Source organism: Coregonus lavaretus (assembly GCF_964263955.1).
Source record: "Coregonus lavaretus genome assembly, chromosome: 24".
Lineage (NCBI taxonomy): Eukaryota > Metazoa > Chordata > Actinopteri > Salmoniformes > Salmonidae > Coregonus > Coregonus lavaretus.
Window position 1 is genome coordinate 510,545 of NC_140011.1, and position 20,687 is coordinate 531,231.

Genomic DNA, 20,687 nt, shown 5'->3' on the forward strand with positions numbered 1-20,687 from the left:
CAAGTTCAAACAGGTGCCATTAATACAGGTAACGAGTGGAGGACAGAGGAGCCTCTTAAAGAAGAAGTTACAGGTCTGTGAGAGCCAGAAATCTTGCTTGTTTGTAGGTGACCAAATACTTATTTTCCACCATAATTTGCAAATAAATTCATAAAAAATCCTACAATGTGATTTTCAGGATTTTTTTTCCTCAATTTGTCTGTCATAGTTGACGTGTACCTATGATGAAAATTACAGGCCTCTCTCATCTTTTTAAGTGGGAGAACTTGCACAATTGGTGGCTGACTAAATACTTTTTTCCCCACTGTATGCTGCAGGTTCAGGTGAACAACAGAGGCACACCCATGATGATAGATACTGGAGCAACTTACTCATGTGTAACTCCAAATTATGCCTCTCACCTCCCAATGTCAGGAAAATATGCAAAGACAGTAGGATTTTCGGGACAAACGCAGCTAATACCTATGACAGCTCCAGTGAAACTAGAAGCCGGAGGAAAAGTTACCAGCATAACTATATTAGTATCAGAACACACTCCAGTTAACTTATTAGGAAGAGATGCACTGTGTAGAATGGGCATCCAAATTAAATGCACATCAGAGGGAGTAATAATAGATCAGGAAGATATACATCCACAAATGATGATGACTTCGGAAAAAAACAGCAAATGTATACTGGATAGAGAACATAGAAGAGCCAGTACGAGAGGTAATGAAGAAGTGGGGAAAGTTTATTAGGGCTCAAGCTCCAGAAATGAAGTTACGAAAATCAGGATATCATTGCACACTGCAATATGACCCATATCAAAATAATCTGCTGGAACAACTATGGTTGAGGAAAGCATGGGGTAAACCGGCCCCCATTAGATCACAATATTTTATAATAGGGAAACAAGGGGCAGCAATGGAAGCACAAGATGCTCCAGGATCTGATATTATACATAACTGGTTTCAGATACCAGGAACAGAACCTCACATAACACTTCTAGTGGCTGAGGGATATCAAGCAAAAGACCTAGGACCAATGATGAAAAATACAGTATACAATGGGAAAATACAGAAATCCATTGATTTTCCAGTCTACTGACAAAAACCTGATAAAAGTCCTCTGCTTTGCAGAAATGATGAGGAAACCACAAGAAGTGGAAGTAATCGAAGAAAAACAAATGCAGGTAGTCAAGGAAGAGACAAAGCAAGAAAAGCTAAAGAAAGAAATGGAAAGTATGATCCCAGAACAAATATGGTCAAAACATGACACAGATGTGGGTCTGGTAAAATCAGCCAACCCAATCTGCATTAAAGTAAAGGCAAACACAAGACCTCCATGGAAACAGCAATATCCAATGAAGCCTGAAGCAGAGGCAGGAATTCAAGCTACAATAGAGGGACTGATAGAAGCAGGAGTACTGGTTAAAACTCAGAGTGACTGTAATACACCACTACTACCAGTACTTAAAGCAGACAAACAAAAATGGGGGCTTGTCCACAACCTGAGAACGGTTAACGAGGTCATGCAGGACTACCAAGCAGAGGTACCAAATCCACATACATTGTTAACAAATATTCCACCAGATGCCAAATGGTTTTCAGTAATAGACTTTTGTGGGGGATATTTTTTATTTATGGGGGTAGATCATCTTTAATATTGCAGATAGATTGTAACTTCCATCAATGTAATTGTCTGCATCACTTCCAATCCCCCATATGTTTTTTTTTTCTTCTCTCGCATATATATATAAACTGTATATATACACACATACATACATACATATAAATACATACACTACCGTTCAAAAGTTTGGGGTCACTTAGAAATGTCATTTTCTTTGAAAGAAAAGCAATTTTTTTGACCATTAAAATAACATCAAATTGATCAGAAATACAGTGTAGACATTGTTAATGTTGTAAATGAATATTGTAGCTGGAAATTGCTGATTTTTTTGTGAAATATCTACATAGGTGTGACACTCTGGCTCCGGGACTTTTGTATTTGAGCCAGGGTGTATTTTGTTATGTTGGGTTTGGGTGTATTTCTAGGTTTGCCTTTCTGTTGGCTTCATTTCTAGGTTTGGTCTATGACTCCCAATCGGAGGTAACGAGTGTCAGCTGTCGGCTCGTTATCTCTGATTGGGAGCCATATTTAATCTGAATGTTTTCCTGTGGGATTTGTGGGTTTTTGTTCCAAGTTCAGTCATTGTCACTGTTGGACTTCACTATCGTCTTTTGTTTTGTATTGACGTGCTTTACTAATTAAAGTCATCATGTTCACTCAACGCGCTGCGTATTGGTCTGCTCCCTTTCAAGACGGTCGTGACAGAAAAACCCACCACAAAAGGACCAAGCAGCGTGTCCAGGAGCAAAGGGTCTGGACATGGGAGGAGATTTTGGACGGAAAAGGGTCCTGGACTTGGGAGGAAATCCTGGAGGGGATGGATCGCCGTCCATGGAGCGAGACAGTGGAGAGGCGACGGAGAGAGGAGCAACGGCGTCGGCAGGGCCATCGTCGGAGGGACGAGAGGCAACCCCAAAAAGTTTTTGGGGGGGGGCACATGGCTTGGGCGGTTGGGCAGCAGGAGGCTGCCACAGGGAGATGTGGAGAGAAGGCTATCGGATTACGGGAGCCATTGGCGAGTAGAGGAAGGGAAGTTGTTGCGGCACGGCGTGAGAGACTGATGTGTGTTACCAGTCCGGTCCGGCCCGTTCCTGATCCCCAGTTAAAGCCAGTGGTGTGTGTTCCCAGTACGAACCGGCCTGTTCCTACTCCACGCATCAAGCCCACGGTGTGCGTCGCCAGTCCAGCCCGGCCGGTTCCTGCTCCACGTACTAAGCCTACGGTGTACGTCGCCAGCCCAGCCCGGCCTGTTCCTGCCACCCGCACCAAGTCTACGGTGTGCGTCGCCAGCCCGGTCCGGCCTGTTCCTGCCACCCGCACCAAGTCTACGGTGTGCGTCGCCAGCCCAGCCCGGCCTGTTCCTGCCACCCGCACCAAGCCTACGGTGCGCGTCGCCAGCCCGGTCCGGCCTGTTCCTGCCACCCGCACCAAGTCTACGGTGTGCGTCGCCAGCCCAGCCCGGCCTGTTCCTGCCACCCGCACCAAGCCTACGGTGCGCGTCGCCAGCCCGACCCGGCCTGTTCCTGCCACTCGCACCAAACCTACGGTGCGCGTCGCCAGCCCGGTCCGGCCTGTTGCTGCTCCCCGCACTAGCCCTGAGATGCGTGTCCTCAGCCCGGGACCACCAGTTCCGGCACCACGCACTAGGCCTTATGTGCGTCCCCAGGGTCCAGCATGCCCTGTTGCTACTCCCCGCACTAGCCCTGAGATGCGTGTCCTCAGCCCGGGACCACCAGTTCCGGCACCACGCACCAGGCCTATAGTGCGTCTCGGCCGGCCAGAGTCGGCCGTCTGCCCAACGGCGCCTGAACTGCCCATCTGCCCAACGGCGCCTGAACTGCCCGTCTGCCCAACGGCGCTTGAACTGCCCGTCTGCCCAACGGCGCCTGAACTGCCTGTCTGCCCAACGCCGTCTGAACTGTCCGTCTGCCAAGCGCTGCATAAGCCGCCCGTCTGCCATGAGCCTTCAGAGCCGTCCGCCAGACCGGAGCCGCTAGAGCCTTCTGCCAGACAGGATCAGCCAGAGCCTTCCGCCAGACAGGATCAGCCAGAGCCTTCCGCCAGCCATGAGCAGCCAGATCCGTCAGCCAGCCATGAGCAGCCAGATCCGTCGGCCAGCCATGAGCAGCCAGATCCGTCGGCCAGCCATGAGCAGCCAGATCCGTCAGCCAGCCATGAGCAGCCAGATCCGTCAGCCAGCCATGAGCAGCCAGATCCTTCAGCCAGCCATGAGCAGCCAGATCCGTCGGCCAGCCATGAGCAGCCAGATCCGTCGGCCAGCCATGAGCAGCCAGATCCGTCAGCCAGCCATGAGCAGCCAGATCCGTCAGCCGGCCATGAGCAGCCAGATCCTTCAGCCAGCCATGAGCCGTCCAGCCAGGATCCGCCAGAGCCGTCCAGCCAGGATCCGCCAGAGCCAGCCAGCCAGGATCCGCCATTGAGTCCGGTGCTGTCCCTTAGCCCGGTACTGCCCCTTATCCTGGTGCTGCCCCTTAGTCCGGTACTGCCCCTTAGTCCGGTGCTGCCCCTTTGTCCGGTGCTGCCCGTTAGTCCGGTGCCGCCCCTTAATCCAGTGGGGTTTAGTTGGGGGGTGGTCATGTGGAGGAGGCTACGGAGGCGGATAGTGACTAAGGTGGGGTGGGGACCACGACCAGGGCCAGAACCGCCACCGTGGACAGACGCCCACCCAGACCCTCCCCTAGACTGTATGCTGGTGCGCCCGGAGTTCGCACCTTTAGGGGGGGGTACTGTGACACTCTGGCTCCGGGACTTTTGTATTTGAGCCAGGGTGTATTTTGTTATGTTGGGTTTGGGTGTATTTCTAGGTTTGCCTTTCTGTTGGCTTCATTTCTAGGTTTGGTCTATGACTCCCAATCGGAGGTAACGAGTGTCAGCTGTCGGCTCGTTATCTCTGATTGGGAGCCATATTTAATCTGAATGTTTTCCTGTGGGATTTGTGGGTTTTTGTTCCAAGTTCAGTCATTGTCACTGTTGGACTTCACTATCGTCTTTTGTTTTGTATTGACGTGCTTTACTAATTAAAGTCATCATGTTCACTCAACGCGCTGCGTATTGGTCTGCTCCCTTTCAAGACGGTCGTGACAATAGGCATACAGAGGCCCTTTATCAGCAACCATCAGTCCTGTGTTCTAATGGCACGTTGTGTTTGCTAATCCAAATGTATAATTTTAAAAGGCTAATTGATCATTAGAAAACCCTTTTGCAATGATGTTAGCACAGCTGAAAACTGTTGTGCTGATTAAAGAAGCAATAAAACTGGTGTTCTTGAGACTAGTTGAGTATCTGGAGCATCAGCAATTGTGGGTTCGATACAGGCTCAAAATGGCCAGAAACAAAATAACTTTCTTCTGAAACTCGTCAGTCTATTCTTGTTCGGAGAAATGAAGGCTAATCCATGCGAGAAATTGCCAAGAAACTGAAGATCTCGTACAACGCTGTGTACCACTCCCTTCACAGAACAGCGCAAACTGGCTCTAACCAGAATAGAAAGAGGAGTGGGAGGCCCCAGTGCACAACTGAGCAAGAGGACAAATACATTAGAGTGTCTAGTTTGAGAAACAGACGCCTCACAGGTCCTCAACTGGCAGCTTCATTAAATAGTACCCGCAAAACACCAGTCTCAACGTCAACAGTGAAGAGGCAACTCCGGGATGCTGACCTTCTAGGCAGAGTTGCAAAGAAAAAGCCATATCCCAGACTGGCCAATAAAAAGAAAAGATTAAGATGGGCAGTCTGAGATATGGCTTTTTCTTTGCAACTCTGCCTAGAAGGTCAGCATCCCGGTGTCACCTCTTCACTGTTGAACAAGAATAGACTGACGAGTTTCAAAATAAAGTTATTTTGTTTCTGGCCATTTTGAGCCTGTATCGGGGGGGGGGGGGGGGGCATGGGCAAGTTGCAGCAGAGGGTGCAGAGCTGGTGGCTGGGGTAGTGGTATCTGTCACGGTTTCGGCCGAGGCTGCCTCTCTTCCTTGTTCGGGCAGGCTTCGGCGTTCGTTGTCTCCGGAATACTAGCTGCCACCGTTGTATGTTTCATGTTCGTTTGCTTTTGTCTGTTTGTTGTGACACCTGTTCTCGTTTAGCGTAATTAGTGTCCTATAAGTTTCTCGTTGTGTTTGTCTAGTGTTGTGTGTTATTGATTTAGGTCTGTCGTGTGTTGGGCTTGTATTTTGCATTTTCGCTCGGTTGAGCTTCCCTCCACTGCGTTGGAGCGTTTATCGCACCTGTTTAGTGCGCCTTTTGTTTTGTTCGCCTTCGTGCGTAATTTCGCCTTCGGGCAAGTCAGTTCGTATTTTTCCTTGTTGGAAATTGACTAAAGTCTGTTGGACTATACTTCGGTGTCCTGCGTTTGATTCCACCACTACACCCACCTACAGCATTCGTGACAGAATAACACACCTTGAAGAATGGAATCAGCAGGAGCCGCAGCAGCCCAGGCGACGCTGGAGGACAAGGTCCGGGAACAAAGTGACCAGATCCTGCAGATGGGGACCGCACTGCAGGAGGTGATCACCACCATCCGAGGCTGGGGGACGCCTCCACCGCCATCCTCCCTGCCAGCACCATCGGCCAGTCAGCCCATTCCCGCACCGGAACCCAGAGGAGTCCGACTCTCGCTCCCGAGGGCCTACGATGGGACCGCGGCCGGGTGTCAGGGATTCCTTCTCCAGGTGGAGCTGTACCTGGCCACCGTGCACCCGGCGCCCTCGGGACATGAGAGCGTGTCCGTCCTGATCTCCTGCCTTTCCGGGAAGGCGTTGGAATGGGCCAACGCGGAGTGGAGGAGGATCGACGCGGACACCATCACATACGACGAGTTCTCCCACCGCTTCAGGGCGGTGTTTGACCATCCCCCGGAGGGGAAAGCGGCGGGGGAGCGTCTGGTCTTCCTCCGGCAGGGGAGGAGGAGTGCCCAGGAGTTCGCCCTCGAATTCCGTACTCTAGCGGCAGATGCAGGGTGGAATGATCGGGCTCTCGTCGATCACTACAGATGTAGTCTACGAGAGGACGTCCGTCGGGAGCTGGCCTGTAGGGACACCAGCCTCTCGTTCGACCAGTTGGTCGACATGTCCATCAGGCTGGATAACCTGCTAGCTACCCGCGGACGTCCCGAGGGGGGTCCGTCCATTTCACCCTCCAGCGCCTCCGAGCCGTGCCCCATGGAGCTCGGGGGCGCTGGCGCTAGAGAGAGGAGGGGTCGGCTTACTAGGGGGTCCATCTCCTGCACCAACTGTGGTCGGGGAGGACACACCGCGGCTAGGTGCTGGGGATGGCCTCCTAGGGGAGAGGACGACAGGTCCCGCACTGGGGATTCCTTCCAGGTGAGTAGGCGCCCCACTCACCCAGAGCTCTCTGTTGCACATTTCTGTATACCTGTGAGTTTTCCACAGGTAGCACCTCATTCCCAGCATAAGGCGCTGGTAGATTCAGGCGCGGCTGGGAATTTTGTTGATAAGAAGTTTTGTTTAGCCTTAGGGATTCCCCTTCTTCCTGTTGATGTCCCTTTCCCCGTTCATGCCCTAGATAGCCGTCCGTTGGGTGCGGGCTTGATCAGGGAAGTCACTGCGCCACTTAGGATGTGTGCGCAGGGGGGTCATCAGGAGATGATTCAGCTATTTCTGATTGACTCGCCTGCGTATCCGGTGGTGCTGGGCATGCCCTGGTTGAGTATCCATAACCCATCTATTTCGTGGCAGGAGAGGGCTCTGATGGAGTGGTCTGCCCAGTGTGTGGGTCGATGTTTGGGCGTTTCCGTAGGGGCTACCTCGGTGGAGAGTCCAAACCAGGTGCCCGCATTGCACGTTCCCCCTGAGTATGGGGATTTGGCTATCACGTTTAGTAAGTCGAGGGCGACGCGGTTGCCACCCCATAGGCAGGGAGATTGTGCGATAGACCTCCAGGCAGGAGCTGCGCTCCCACGGAGCCATGTGTATCCTCTGTCTCAGGAGGAGAAGAAAGCTATGGAGACTTACATAGACGAATCTCTGAGACAAGGATACATACGGCCTTCCACTTCCCCTGCGTCCTCGAGTTTCTTTTTTGTGAAGAAGAAGGATGGTGGTTTACGCCCGTGCATCGATTACCGTGGTCTCAATCAGATCACGGTGAAGTACAGTTATCCACTCCCGCTGATTGCGACCATGACTGAGTCCTTGCATGGGGCGCGTTTCTTCACTAAATTAGATCTCAGGAGCGCGTACAACTTGGTACAACTTGGTGCGCATTTTATACAGACACAATTGCATAGTCATGCTTATACAACATACATAGTTACTCCTCTCTATGTGAATGAATAACATCTTTCAGTATCACATGTTGGCTACTCACAAGGGCTACTTGCGCTTCTCTAAATGGGGCCTCTGTATCTTATTAGTGGCGTGACTCAAAATATTATGTACATTCGTACATTAAAGAACAATCACACTCTGTATTGACTATATTCACTATCCAGACATATATCTGGACTACAAAGTATCAATCATGTTCATTCTGTTTTACCTTTATCATTTCATAACACATTATAAAACATATCAATTAACACTTAAACATGGTTTAAACATGTCATCCGTAACCCATTCTCAACCACATACATTTAAGCATTTATCATTTATCATCCTCCCTGGCCCTTGAGATTATGTGCATGTGGCTATGTGTCAGGTCATAAGCACAAACAAATGATAACACTAGTTCCATTGTTACTCCAATCTCCACACAGCCACCACGAGGAGTTGTATCTCCATCACATGTCATTGACATACCCAGACCAGCTGCAGGGAGTTATGAAAAGCACAGAAATGTCTCTGCTCTGTCTTAACCCTTCAACTGGTTCTCAATCCATAAGCATTTAAGGTATATAGGTGTTTCATTCTAGAACATATGTATTAGAAAATCATCCATACTGGGCAACTCCAGCTGGCATGAGGATGAGCGGGTTGGAGCGGGTGATTGTGTACTCGTCCCGGCACAGCTGGAGGTGTCGCGGGCCCGCACCCTTTCGTCACACAGTGGGACAAGGTGGTGGCAGAAGGAGGAGATGGTGAATTTAGAGCACTGGTCCGAGAGCTGCGTGGACGTGCCGATCATGGTGAACGCGGCTGTGGGGGAAGCAGGACTAGAGAGTCATTATATTGTAGTGACTTTAGTGTAACACCTAGTGACCTCTTCAAGAGGTTCAGTCTACTGTATTGGAAGTTGATTGACCCCGAGTAAGTCCCGGGCTCGTATTCATAAAGCATCTCAGAGTAGTAGTGCTGATCTAGGATCAGGTCCCCACTGTCCATCTAATCTTAATTATTATGACCTAAAAGACAGAACTAGATTAGCACTCCTACTCTCAGACACTCCTACTCTGAGACAGGTCGGCAGGTAGCTTAGTGGTAAAGGTCACTGGTTCTAATCCCTGAGCCAACTAGATGAAAAATCTGTCGATGTGCCCTTGAGCAAGGCACTTAACCCTAATTGCTCCTGTAAGTCGCACTGGATAAGAGTGTCTGCTAAATGACAAAAAAAAGCAGTAGTAATGTCTTTCTATCGGCATTAATGGCTTTTGTGCAACCTGTCATAATATGGTCATAACACACATATGTCTTGACACATATTTAGACCTGTTGTGACATACAATACCAGTCAAAAGTTTGGACACACCTACTCATTCAAGGGTTTTTCTTTATTTTTACAATCTTTTACATTGTAGAATAATAGTGAAAACATCCATACTATGAAATAACACATATGGAATCATGTAGTCACCAAAAAATGTGTGTAACAAATCAAAATATATTTTATATTTGAGATTCTTCAAATAGCCACCCTTTGCTTTGATGACAGCTTTGCACACTTGGCATTCTCACAATCAGCTTCACCTGGAATGCTTTTCCAACAGCCTTGAAGGAGTTCCCACATATGTTGAGCACTTGTTGGCTGCTTTTCCTTCACTCTGCGATCCGACTCATACCAAACCATCTCAGCTGGGTTGAGGTTGTGGGATTGTGGAGGCAAGGTAATCTGATGCAGCACTCCATCACTCTTCTTCTTGTTAAAATAGCCCTTACACAGCCTGGAGATGTGTTGGGTCATTGTCCTGTTGAAAAAGAAATTATAGTCCCACTAAGCCCAAACCAGATGGGATTGGGTTTCGCTGCAGAATGCTGTGGTAGCCATGCTGGTTAATTGTGCCTTGAATTCTAAATAAATCACAGACAGTGTCACCAGCAAAGCACCCCCACACCATAACACCTCCTCCTCCATGCTTTAAGGTGGGAAATACACATGCGGAGATCATCCGTTCACCCACACCGCGTCTCACAAAGCCACGGCGGTTGGAACCAAAAATCTCAAATTTGGACTCCAGACCAAAGAACATATTTTCACCGGTCTAATGTCCATTGCTTGTGTTTCTTGGCCCAAGCAAGTCTCTTCTTCTTATTGGTGTCCTTTAGTAGTGGTTTCTTTGCAGCAATTCGATCATGAAGGCCTGATTCACACAGTCTCCTCTGAACAGTTGATGTTGAGATTTGTCTGTTACTTGAACTCTGTGAAGCATTTATTTGTGCTGCAATTTCTGAGGCTGGTAACTTTAATGAACTTATCCTCTGCAGCAGAGGTACCTCTGGGTCTTCCATTCCTGTGGCGGTCTTCATGAGAGCCAGTTTCATCATAGCACTTGATGGTTTTTGTGACTGCATTTCAATAAACTTTCAAAGTTCTTGAAATGTTCTGTATTGACTGTCCTTCATGTCTTAAAGTAATGATGGACTGTTGTTTCTCTTTCCTTATTTGAGCTGTTCTTGCCATAATATGGACTTGGTATTTTACCAAGTAGGGCTATCTTCTGTATACCACCCCCCACCCCCCCCCCCACCTATTTTTATATAATTAGTATTACCCTATGTCGTACTACTATCATGTTCCAATATATAATTATATATTACAAGATAGGTAATCATTTCATGTAATTCAAACAATTGCAGTGCTGCTTTTCACATTTATTCTTATAACAAGACATGGGCTACTTGTAAAACACAGATTATAACGTGACTGACATAGAACCTACATCTCCATGTAAATGCAACTGGTATCTTAGTGGAAGACACACAAAGGATGCATTTTCAACTCTGTTACACTGTCAGTAATTACACTGCTCTTTTATTAATAGCATAAATGAGAAGTATAGTAAACTAAGAAATGAAAATGGCAGATACTGCTCTTTGCTTTGGTATTACCCTGCAATTTGTAACATATCTTGCCAAGGACGAAGGCGGTAACTGCCGTTTAAGGGTCAAAGGTCATGTCAGAAGTCAGGGTCAACATGAATAAAACATTAACTCATAGTAAGATAACAGTTCACTATATCTCCAATGATCTCCCTAGAATTCATTTGTCTGGACAATTAAATAACTTTCTAGCCATTTTTCTCAGTTCCACTCTATGAGCAGGTACTGCCTTTTTGCTTGGTAGGGCAGTGTAGATCCTGGAGTGTTTCCACGCGTCAATGCCAAAATCTACCCGCAGATGGAGGGTGTTAATTTTTGCTGTGTTTTTCTTATAGCTAGAATCAGAATACATTTTTACAGGAGCGCAGTGGTAAAGGCAGTGAAAAGTGGCTCGCTCATTATAACTGCAGCAGGCCCCAGCGGAACAGGCACATGGGCAGGACAGACACTTTCATTAGAGGAATTATTAAGATAATGCATTTTACTGTTTGACTAAATCATTTAATAGCTAAATGGTTAACTAGTTAGTTAAGGACTACACATGCTACAAGCAGTGTTTCGATTTTATTCAAATGTTTTAAGACCATTGAAAACATTTTAACGCCTTTAATTTAGATAAATGAATTTAAGACTTTTTAAGGATCCGCAGATCTTGTAGACTTGTTCTGGACTTGGGGACTGTGAAGAGACCTCTGGTGGCATGTCTAGTGGGGTATGCATGAGTGTCTGAGCTGTGTGCTAGTTGTTTAAACAGACAGCTCGGTGCTTTCAACATGTCAATACCTCACACAAAGACATGTACTGATGCAGTCACTCTCCTCTACTTTGAGCCAGGAGAGATTGACATGCATGTTAATGATGTTAGCTCTCTGTGTACATTTAAGGGCCAGCCATGCTGCTCTGTTTTGGGCCAACTGTAATTTGCCAATGTCCCTCTGTGGCACTTAACCATATGCTGGGAAGTAGTGCAGGTGCGACAAAACTAGGGCCTGAAGGACTTGTTTTGTTTGATAGCGATGTCAAGAAAACAGAGCAGCTCTTTATTATGGACAGACCTCTCCCCATCTTAGCTACCATTGCATCAATATGTTTTGACCATGACAGTTTACAATCCAGGGTTACAACAAGTGATGGGGATTTTTTAGTGAACTATGTGATAAACAAAGTTAAATCACAGATGTGACGAACATTTCATCAGGATTCTCTGTTGCTAGGCAATAACTTTAATGGTTCCTTTCACTGGGCTTGTGTGTGTGTGAAGTGAGGATCTAAATCCTAAATCCATGGCAGTCCTATCTTATCAGAGACTGAAACCAGACTGTGGACTTTTGCCTTTCTCCTCAAACAAAGTGGAAAGAGCGGCGCCAGAGTTGAACAGAGTTTAGACTAATCATGAGTAATTACAGCATGACGGGAGGGAAGAAGAGGTGTGGGTTTGTGTACGTTTGAGAGATTGAGTGTGGACCTGTCATGTCCAACAATCAATCTTCAGGTCAAGCCAGGGTGAGCCGGGGTTGAACAGAGTTTAAAACTGAACATGATTGTTTTTGCATGATAAGGGCGTGATTGATTGGAATAATATTGTTTCTAAACTGAATGACAGTCAAATTTCGCCGCTATCATAGACTAAGGAAGTGGGCAGAGCGGTAGAGAGAGGGAAACTGAAGATAATTGTAGGGGAATCCAAGAGGGATTAAGCTAAAATGTGTGTGAATATGACTATATAGACGGGGAGCGGAGAGAGAGAGGTGAGGTGCTTTGCAGATCATCTCGGCTTACGTTACTCTGTAATAAAGTCTATCTTGATTCTACAAAAACTCTGGAAGAACTTTGATTTTTAATAAAGTATAGTGATAATTTTCCACATCATATTGGCGACCCTGGCAGGACTGGAAAGAGATCATTGAGTGCTTCGCCATCGGAGAAAGTTTGGACGAATCACACACAAAAATACAGTGGCTGCTTTTTAATAGAGGTAAGCAACGTTCTTACTTTTAGCATAGAAACTGTGTGATTCGATCAAGCTGAATCTGAGGGTAAGGTACGGAAGGGGTCTCTCCAGTATTAAGGACTAAATTTAGGAAAGGTAACAGAGTTTATGTTGGAATGAGGAATAAGCATGCATGCAATGTTATTGTTTATAAGTGTAAATAAGTTCAATCCTACGGATACTGCTTTGGAGAGCTAAGATTAGCTGCTCGGGGGTAGGTTGTACATACAGTGGGGAGAACAAGTATTTGATACACTGCCTATTTTGCGGGTTTTCCTACTTACAAAGCATGTAGAGGTCTGTAATTTATATCATAGGTACACTTTATATCATAGGTACACTTTATATCATAGGTACATTTTATTGCATGACATAAGTATTTGATCACCTACCAACCAGTAAGAATTCCGTCTCTCACAGACCTGTTAGTTTTTCTTCAAGAAGCCCTCCTGTTCTCCACTCAATACCTGTATTAACTGCACCTGTTTGAACTTGTTACCTGTATAAAATACACCTGTCCACACACTCAATCAAACAGACTCCAACCTCTCCACAATGGCACAGACCAGAGAGCTGTGTAAGGACATCAGGGATAAAATTGTAGACCTGCAAAAGGCTGGGATGGGCTACAAGACAATAGGCAAGCAGCTTGGTGAGAAGGCAACAATTGTTGGCGCAATTATTAGAAAATGGAAGAAGTTCAAGATGACGGTTAATCACCTTCGGTCTGGGGCTCCATGCAAGATCTCACCTCATGGGGCATCAATGATCATGAGGAAGGTGAGGGATCAGCCCAGAACTACATGGCAGGACCTGGTCAATGACCTGAAGAGAGCTGGGACCACAGTCTCAAAGAAAACCATTAGTAACACACTACGCCATCAATGGGAGAAGGTCATGTGGTCTGATGAGACAAAAATAGAGCTTTTTGGTCTAAACTCCACTCGCCGTGTTTGGAGGAAGAAGAAGGATGAGTACAACCCCAAGAACACCATCCCAACCGTGAAGCATGGAGGTGGAAACTTCATTCTTTGGGGATACTTTTCTGCAAAGGGGACAGGACGACTGTACCGTATTGAGGGGAGGATGGATGGGGCCATGTATCACGAGGTCTTGGCCAACAACCTCCTTCCCTCAGTAAGAGCATTGAAGATGGGTCGTGGTTGGGTCTTCCAGCATGAAAACGACCCGAAACACACAGCCAGGGCAACTAAGGAGTGGCTTCGTAAGAAGCATCTCAAGGTCCTGGAGTGGCCTAGCCAGTCTCCAGACCTGAACCCAATAGAAAATATTTGGAGGGAGCTGAAAGTCCGTATTGCCCAGTGACAGCCCCGAAACCTGAAGGATCTGGAGAAGGTCTGTATGGAGGAGTGGGCCAAATCCCTGCTGCAGTTTGTGCAAACCTGGTCAAGACCTACAGGAAGCATATGATCTCTGTAATTGCAAACAAAGGTTTTTGTACCAAATATTAAGTTCTGCTTTTCTGATGTATCAAATACTTATGTCATGCAATAAAATGCAAATGAATTACTTAAAAATCATACAATGTGATTTTCTGGATTTTTTTTTTTGATTCTGTCTCTCACAGTTGAAGTGTACCTATGATAAAAAATTACAGACCTCTACATGCTTTGTAAGTAGGAAAACCTGCAAAAATCGGCAGTGTATCAAATACTTGTTCTCCCCACTGTAAGTGAAGAGTGCCTACGGTTACCGTTCTAACGTGTTTATCATTGTTAGAGGCTACTCGGGGGTGGGTGATATATATATGAAGAGGGTCTACGGTTACCGCTATAACTTGTTTATCATTGTTAGAGGCTGCTCGGGGATAGGTGACGCATCATCCTGTGGTGTGGAGATGCACTAATTAGACAGGTCCAATCGGGTAAAAAAGTAGGTCATCCTGTGTAGGTGACACCATAAATTGGAAGTAGCGCCGGTCACACTGAATAGGTGAACAGTTCTGAAATAGCCACTGGGGCTTCAAATTATAGAGAAAGTATTAAATAGAGTAGGTCTGCTCATCTCGTGTGGGTGAATGGTTTACTTGAGCCGCTGTGAGTAATTCAATGGTGATTAAGTTGTATGTTTCATCTGTCTTATTCAGGTTGCTCATTTGGTCAGCTTGATCAATTGGTTTGGTTCAATTGTTTTGTTGGACCTGCTTGTTCAATCCGTCTGATTCATTTGTTTGTCCTGCTGGTCATTCTGTCTGATTCATTTAAGCACGAGTGGCTGCTTATCTGTGTGAGTGATCAGAAAATAATAAGCAATCCTTCAAATAATAGCCTATTTTGTGTGGAGGGAGTGTCAGGAAAGGGACTACATTTGAGGTTGATTGAAGCTTCTAAGGCTGGTGGAGAAAGGGCAAGCCCAATCTTGCATTGGGAAGAGGAGAATTAATGGTATGTGGATATTCATTTATCAACTGAGTGTGGAAAATTCACAATACTAGGAGGGGATCAGAAGGTGTGTGTGTCGTTACCAGGAGAGGTATGATAAATCCTGTTGGAGGAACAGGTCACGTGTATGGGTGCGATCATATGACGTCTACACATTGTATTTCGGCCAATCTTTTAGGAAGTGTTTTGGACATTATATTTGGAAAAACTAGAGGTCATGTAGGGTTATGGTAAAATTGACCACAGTAAAATAATAACTGTGATAGGGTTAACATTCCAAATTGGGGCCCTTTGATAGAATAAAATATTCCTGTAGGTTATACAAATAGTGATTAAGTGTGTTTGAGAACAACATTGTGTGAATGTGAGATGAGAATGGTATAAATGTGGAGAATAAGTCACACTCTGGAGTTTGAATGATGAGATGTAGACGTTTGTATGATAATTGCATATAATTTTGGATAATAAGCTTATCATATAACGATATCTTGGTGTTTCGTATAACACTGCCTGACATATAATATTGTAAGATCAGTGAATAGTGACCAGTCTATATGTCACGCCCTGACTCAGAGGACGCTTATATGTTGAGTCAGGGTGTGTATATTCCTTGTTGTGTTTTTCTATGTTGTATTTTCTATGTTTAGATCTAGTATGTCTAGATCTATGTTGGCCGGTGTGGTTCCCAATCAGAGGCAGCTGTCGCTCGTTGTCTCTGATTGGGGACCCTACTTAGGCAGCCTATTGGCACTAGTGGGTTGTGGGATCTTGTTCCGTGTCAGGTATGTTGTTTGTGTACCTTGGACTTCACGTTTAGTTTAGTTTGTTGTTTTGTCTGTGTTTATTTGTGTAAATAAACATGTATGCATATCACGCTGCGCCTTGGTCTGACCCGTTCATCAACGATCATGACAGAAGATCCCACCAGACCTGGACCAAGCAGTGTGCCGAGGAGGAGCAGAGAGGATGGACTTGGCAGGAGATGAGAGAGGATCTGGCAAGAAAGACGGAGGCCCTGATCAGGGTGGAGAGGCAATCCCCCAAAATGTTTTGGTGGGGGCACACGGTGTGGACGACGAGGCAGCAGGAGGCCACGACAGGGCGGATCTGCTGGTTAGGAGAGGAGGCCACCAGATTATGGGGGCCATTGGTTCAGAGGGAGCAGAAGGAAGGTGTAGAGGCACGGCGAGAGGAGCTGGTTAGGCAGCAGAAGGAGCGGGGGTTAATAAAGGAACCCAGTCCCGCTCCTCGCACCAAGAAAGTGGTGCGTGTCGCCAGTCTGGTCCGGCCCGTTCCTGCTCCCCGCACTAAGCCAGTGGTGCGTGTTCCCAGTACGGCCCGGCCCGTTACTGCCCCTCGCACCAAGCCAGTGGTGCGCTTCGCCAGCCCGGCCCGGCCTGTTCCTTCCCCTCGCACCAAGCCAGTGGTGCGCGTCGCCAGCCCGGCCCGGCCTGTTCCTGTTCCTCGCACCAAGCCAGTGGTGCGCGTCGCCAGCCCGGCCCGGCCTGTTCCTGCCCCTCGCACCAAGTCAGTGGTGCGCGTCGCCAGCCCGGCCCGGCCTGTTCCTGCCCCTCGCACCAAGCCAGTGGTGCGCGTCGCCAGTCCGGCCCAGCCTGTTCCTGCCCCTCGCACCAAGCCAGTGGTGTGCGTCGCCAGCCCGGCCCGGCCTGTTCCTGTCCCTCGCACCAAGCCAGTGGTGCGCGTCGCCAGCCCGGTCCGGCCTGTTCCTGCTCCTCGCACCAAGCCAGTGGTGGGTGTGTCCAGTCCGGCACGGCCCGTGCCTGTTCCACCGGTGCCTGGTCCGGCACCGGTCAGCTGCTCTACTCCGGAGCCAGAGCAGTCCGCTCCACCGGTGCCCAGTTCAGCTCCAGTCAGCTGCTCCACTCCGGAGCCAGTGCAATCCGCTTCACTGGGGTTCAGTCCAGCTCCGGTCAGCGGCTCCACTCCGGAGCCAGAGCAGTCCACTCCACCGGTGCCTGACCCAGCTCCGGTCAGCTGCTCCACTCCGTAGCCAGAGCAGTCCGCTCCACCGGGCTCCAGTCCGGAGCCTGAGCAGTCCGCTCCACCGGTGCCCGGTCCAGCTCCGGTCAGCGGCTCCAGTCCAGACCCAGACGTCAGCCCCTCTCCAGGTTCGGGGTCTCCCACACCAGGGTCCAGACAGGGCTTGGAATATAGTGGGAGGAAGGAGAGGGGAAGCAACGCGCCGAGGTCTAGACCAGACCAGGGGCGCAACAGGGAGGCGAAGAGTGAGAGGTCATCACGCCCTGAGCCGGATCCGCCTCCGAGGCGGACAGCCCACCTGGCCCCTACCCGGCTATGTTTATGTTGTGCGGTCGGAGTCCGCACCTTTGGGGGGGGGGGGTTCTGTCACGCCCTGACTCAGAGGACGCTTATATGTTGAGTCACGGTGTGTATATTCCTTGATTTGTTTTTCTATGTTGTATTTTCTATGTTTAGATCTAGTATGTCTAGATCTATGTTGGCCGGTGTGGTTCCCAATCAGAGGCAGCTGTCTCTCGTTGTCTCTGATTGGGGACCATACTTAGGCAGCCTATTGGCACTAGTGGGTTGTGGGATCTTGTTCCGTGTGAGGTATGTTGTTTGTGTACCTTGGACTTCACGTTTCGTTTAGTTTGTTGTTTTGTCTGTGTTTATTCGTGTAAATAAACATGTATGCATATCACACTGCGCCTTGGTCTGACCCGTTCATCAACGATCGTGACACTATAAGATTCTGGGAGGATTCTATGACTGAGGGGAAGGGTCTCGGTAGTTAAAGTTGTTGTTCCGCTGGGACTAGATTATGATAAACTGATTTGTGGCAATAAAGAATCATTAGAAATACGAATGGTTTGGTTGAAATTAATATATTAAAAATATGATTAATTTTATGTGCGTGTAATGGATTGCTAGAGATTGGATGAAATAATACATGAAATAAAGGATAGGTGTTGACTTGCGCACCCAAAACATAGACGTACGTGGGGGGTGGGAGACAGTACATAGATCATTTCATAAAAATAAGATGAAGCATTATAATAACTATCTATCAGTTCGGAGCAGAGGTGATATAGTAAAGGAATTTTTGTATATTGTAGGGGAAAACCGTAATCCATTTGATTAAACTCGTTAGATCTGTTTCCAAGTCAATGAATGTAGTTTTGACTCGTTGACTGCTAATTCATTCCCTTCGAGCTTGTGGGATCTTTGTCCTGTTAAGCTATTTTCTGATAATTGTGTTATGGGCCAGATGGTAAGACTACAGACCATTATAATTGGAATAAAGGAGGATTTACTTGTCATTTCAATAAAGCATAGATTCTGCATTACTGACTAAAATCTAGGTTTTCTGATTGTAGTTCGACTATGGTTATGGGTTACTTGAATTATAGAACAGTCAGGGTTGATTTTGTGATGTAAGACTGGACAATTCAGCAGCTTGCTTGTTTCAAATTGAAAGACTCACTTATTTAACAGGAATAGTGGGATGATTTCGAGGTAGTCATTTTTTGCATTGCCAAATGATTTGATACGTTTAAACTAATGTGAATAGGGTTGTAATTTGGAATATTGAATTGAATATGGATATTAATTAAATGTATGCTTGTCAACTATAGCAAGTGTTTGTTTTATTAACTATAGCCTAATCAGAAAGGACAGTTACATACATTTAATAACGGACTGGCAATTACAATAGAGCTTGTGGCCATGATTTGAATTGATAACAAAGGAAAGTAATTTAATAGGGAAGGTAGAATTTCAACTTTGAATTGTTTGAGTAGACTGAAATGAAAGTAATGTATTTTAATAATATGAATGCAAATATATTATTCGTTATTGGTGTATTGTGAATAGACTTTACTGATGCAATGTTTTAGTTTGCGGGTAAAAGAGAGTCGTACTTGCTGGACTGTATCGGGCTGTAAGGGACATTTGAAGCAGAAGTCTGAATAGTTGAATGGAAAACATTTATTTGACAAATTCTAATTCTTATTACTTTATTCTATAGTTTGCATAACACCAGTGGCACAGTGGTCTAAGGCACTGCATCGCAGTGCTAGCGGTGCCTCTAGAGATCCTGGTTCGAATCCAGGCTCTGTCGTAGCAGGCCGCGACCGGGAGACCCATGGGGCAGCGCACAATTGGCCCAGCGTCGTCCAGGGTAGGGGAGGGAATGGCTGGCAGGGGATGTTGGTAGAGCATGGCGTTTGCAATGCCAGGGTTGTGGGTTCGATTCCCACGGGGGGGCCAGTATGAAAAAATAAAAAATATATAATGTATGCACTCTGGATAAGAGCGTCTGCTAAATGAGTTAAATGTAAATGTAAATGTAAATGTGGCCTAGGCAACCACAAACAGGGTAATTGGCAAAGAAATGGCCCCAGCTCAGATGAATGGCAGCAGTCTTAGATATAGGCTCCACAGGGCCCAGTGAACTCGTGGGAAGGATCAAATCAGGGTAGCTACAGAAGCATTTATTTTTGACTATTACGCTGATGGGACAGCACCAACTTTTTGAAGGTTCTGGATTGATTAAACAACAATTTATATTTTTACTAAATCAATGCAACAGGTTGAAATGATTAGATTACTGGAAAGTGGTTATGGGTTTGTTATTTTATAGGAGTATATTCCACTTAATGAAACGTGGTAATATCTAATGTGTCTTGAGTGGGACTCTTTCTTCTGGGATTGATGGAAATCCCCTACAGTTGAATGTTAAGGGAAATGTAGGAAACCTCAAACAACATTTTAATAGATGCTTGGGACTATAAAGGAAGCCTGGCTATTTTTTGTTGGTGTTGTTGTTTTACTATATGTTTTTCAAATAACCACAAACAACACACTTATTATGAAATGTTAGTTGTATAGGGTTTTTATTTTTATTTTAGGATTCTTTTCACGGGTTGGAAATGATATATCTTAAAGGGGCACACACATGGAATTTTCTGAGGGTTTTATTTACTGAGTGAGTTTTAAGTAAATACATATTTTGAAAAGAGCTGTACTAAGGACTTACTGTACATGTGGGATACAACATGTATTACATGTTTTGACTGTTTTTAATGATTAGTCTACTATAGAATGAAACACTTCTTTGAAGGGTTTGAATGACCTCTGACCTTTGTCCTGACTTTCTAGTGTGATTTCATCACCCACACTGGAAAACCGAGTGACATAGGATGACGGGTTTAAGGTAATTTATTATACTGAGTTGAGGGTCATTTATAATATTGATAATTATGAAGAAGTTTATAATTTAATAATAGTCCTATATATATTATTCCAACCAAGTGAGAGAGCGAGTTCTGAATGAGGGATACCTGTCGCTACCTAATTTTTCTATTCCTTTAATAATCTTATGGGATACAATTAAGTTAAGATATTATCAAATGTTGTCATTTTAATTTCTTTATTATTTTGGTTTAACAGACAATGTTGTTTTTTTTG